Source organism: Eleutherodactylus coqui, chromosome 3, assembly GCF_035609145.1.
Source record: "Eleutherodactylus coqui strain aEleCoq1 chromosome 3, aEleCoq1.hap1, whole genome shotgun sequence".
NCBI lineage: Eukaryota > Metazoa > Chordata > Amphibia > Anura > Eleutherodactylidae > Eleutherodactylus > Eleutherodactylus coqui.
Window position 1 is genome coordinate 141,016,491 of NC_089839.1, and position 3,538 is coordinate 141,020,028.

At 38.0% G+C, this 3,538-nt stretch overlaps 1 pseudogene; it reads right to left on the reverse strand.

Annotated features, from left to right (window-relative positions):
* Positions 1 to 927: 927 nt before the first annotated feature.
* LOC136620173 (interleukin-17 receptor D-like) lies at positions 928 to 3,334 on the reverse strand (annotated as a pseudogene).
* Positions 3,335 to 3,538: the final 204 nt, after the last annotated feature.

A 3,538-nucleotide genomic window follows, 5' to 3' on the forward strand; every position in this document is an offset into this window, starting at 1 on the left:
CCTTTGAATGATATCACCTTTTTTTTTGGTTTATAAGGGTTGGCAATGTTCTTAATTAAACAGAATTCATTGAGTTCTCATTGAAGAAGTGTCATGAAATAACATGGAGTGATTTTGTGCTATTGCTATAAAATTGCTAGCAAAATCTTCTCATCACAAGCTTCCATATCTACCAATTTGGCAATTTGCAACGAGGTCATTAGATCGGTACCGATGTGTTCCGATAACAGTCTCTTACCAGCAGCAGAAGCACTTCTCTGGAAACCCATAAGAAGACTGGCGAGCTGATTTTTTTTCTCTGCAATGTCTTGTGCTAGCACTCTGCCTATTCCCAACTGAAGCTAGAGCTGTAGTAGGAGATTTTTTAACACATCCCTGTAGGCATGCAACAATTAAAGGGGTAGTCTTGGAGTTAAAGACATTTTGTCTAACAGCAATAAATGTGACAGATCTTCCGTCACTCCAATTACTGCAACAATAGCCAATACTAAAGCATGTCGGACACAATATCCAAAATTATTAACATTTATATTTTATACTCCTAAACCAGATCCAAAAAAGGAAATAAAAAAGGCATTAGCACTGGAATTATTAATATAGCATAACTAGTACCATATTAGCATCTCTAAATTAATAGAAAAAAAGCTTTGTCTGCTGTTTGTTAATCTACTTTTAAGGATATGTTTTATATGAGTATAAAACACAATAGCTTTGGTTGGTAATTGATGCAACAATGATATGCTGTACATGCACATGACCACTGCAGCCAGTCACTGGGCCGAGTGGTCTCATGCCATACATGCAGGCATCACCAGCGCGCTAGTCAATGGCTGAAGTGGTATAGCACATGATCACTGCATAATTAAAAAAAAAAAAAAAACTGGTGTGGAGCACTGGAGTGGCAAGGGAGTTAATGGGCGAGTATTGTTAGTTTATTCTAATCACATTTAATGCTGTAAAACAAAAAAATTAGGATTTATAAAAATAATAATTATAATTTTTAAATCCCTGACAAAACCTTTGTTTTACGCCACTTTTTTACATGTTGCAGCGTTTGCTTACCATGACAACGCATGTCCATAAATATTAGAGTTGAGCCCTGGGTCCCATTCTTGACACTCTGGTAAACAGACGATTTTGCCAAAGAAGGGGCAGCCAGTCATTTTCCCTGCAGCAGCTATCCATGTAATAGAGTAACTAGAAAGATGACTCAAATCTGCCAGAATGGAAGCAGTTCATACAGTACCACCTATGACATCTCTATGCCCTAACAAAATGTATGGAGAGGGGATGCCTTTATGAGATAATCCCTTTAAGGTATACAGGCATAATAGAATCAAGTCCACCATTCTGACCCCGTTCTATTAGTGGAGAGCTGCAATCAGCCATCTGTTCTTGTGGACTTTAGCCTTTCACTTGTATAGCTAGTGAAGATTTCTCCCAGCAATAGAAACTTGTTCGCAGGGGGTGCAAGTGTCTTACAAAAATAGCTCCAATACCAGGGTTCTTTATTTGAGACCCCATTTTGATAGCCAAAGATTAAAGCTACATGCAGTGTGTCCATTTATCTTGGAGCATTGCAGGGATTCCACTAAAGCCAACATATAAATACATCGAATGCTACGATACAGATTTAGCCAATACTATATATGTATGAGTGGCAGTGTAGGATCCTATGCCGATAAAAAGGACTGACTTACCTAATCCAGAAGAGGAAGAGACACTCTGCAATAATAGAGGAGGTTTCTACTTGATCAGGCAATAAACCATCCTTTAAGGGTAATGACAGCTCAGCAGATGGAACAGAAGAGCCATATATTCCCGAGTCTCGAGGCATGTCTGCCTAGTTCACGAACTTTACAGAATTAAGAACTGGTTGCAGAACATGGCACTCAAGTGTAGTGTTTTGTCCTTCGACATCATTCACGTTGTCATTGTCCAGGGTTGGTAAGTGACATTCTTCTGATGCCTCCACATTGATCTTCACTGGAAAGTCATGGTCTGTCTCCTGTTTCACTGCAACATCATTAAAGATTAAACCAGAATTAAACTTTTTCATCACAGGTTCATGGTAATGCAGGGTAGGAGAGTGCAAGGGAATATGTTCCTTCTCAAACTAATCTGGTTCCTGATCTATATACTAATGCATGTTACAAATTGCAACATAAAGTGATAATCCAGCTTTGCTTCGGAAATAATTGCACTTGTCAATGTTGGTAGCATAGTCCTTGTGGTCTTGCAAACTCAGCTCTTTGGAGTAGAAGTGGTAGTACAGTTGTGGAAGGTGGTCCATGAATTTGTACTTGGTCACATCTAGAAAACTAGGAATGCCGTTTTCACTGGAGAAATCAAAGTAGATGGTAATGAATCTGCTATGGTCATCTGAGCTGTCCTGGGCTTTACTTAGTTTCACAGCGATCATAGCCATGGTGCTTGCAAATATTTCTCCTTCCTATTGGGGGTCTGTCAACGGAGACCAGTGCGAATGTTGCCTGAGTCCAAATTCAAGGGAGAATTATAATGAGTACTCATAGGTGAGAACCATAATAAGCCACTACACACACACAGTCTAGTGAATCAGAATGAGTTCTACTTTATTGTTGAACATTGCTGGTTATATGCAAGATGAAAAGAAGGCGTTTCCAAATGTTACCTGATACTAAGTTTCAAACTATTTTGCTGACCAAGTCCTTATTCCAACAGATTACAATATGGCTGTAAATCAAAAGCCTTCTAAACAAAAGGTATCAGCAAAACTGTGTGAAGTGGACATCAAACAGTTACATACGATCATAAAGATTGACTCCATACTGTCTGAGTACCCACTTAATTACACCTCTTCCCAGACCAGAATGTAATCTTAAAAGTACATCAACAATTTGCACATCAAAAGAGGGGGCATTGTTTCTAGTTTGCACATAAAACTGGTTTAGTCACCTACTTAGTATTCAGTACATTCTGGTCAAGAGTTCAGACTTGTATTCAAGATAGCTGAATAAAATAATACATTTAGTATTTTAAAATCATCATCCAAATAAACGCTTGAATATACCTTTTTACATATGATTCTATATCCAAATTCTATTAGCAACTTCCAGAATGTTTTACATATTTTTCATTTCCATAATACATAACATTATATAACCAAATAACTAATATCACATTTATTACACTGTTTCCTTATCTTTGTTATGTTAGGTTATTAAAAATATGATTAACCCCTAACATAATCCCCCATTAGGACATCAGAGCCACCATTTTCTCCTGGTTCTGTCACCCGTAGGTGCCGGCTCCAGCCGGGTCCCCAGGTAGGAATGGTGCACTCTATGTCCATCTAGGATATCAAGACATTTAAATGTGGGCAGAAAAATCGGCATTCAGTACATTTAGCTACACATGAAATTATTACCTTAATTTGTTGACATTTCCCAATTTCATTAGGGTCACAAGTAAAATTATAACACTCTTCAGCCAATGCAACATTTCTCACCTAAAACCGAGTCATATTCGCCCAATGTGTATATTCAATGGTATCGCA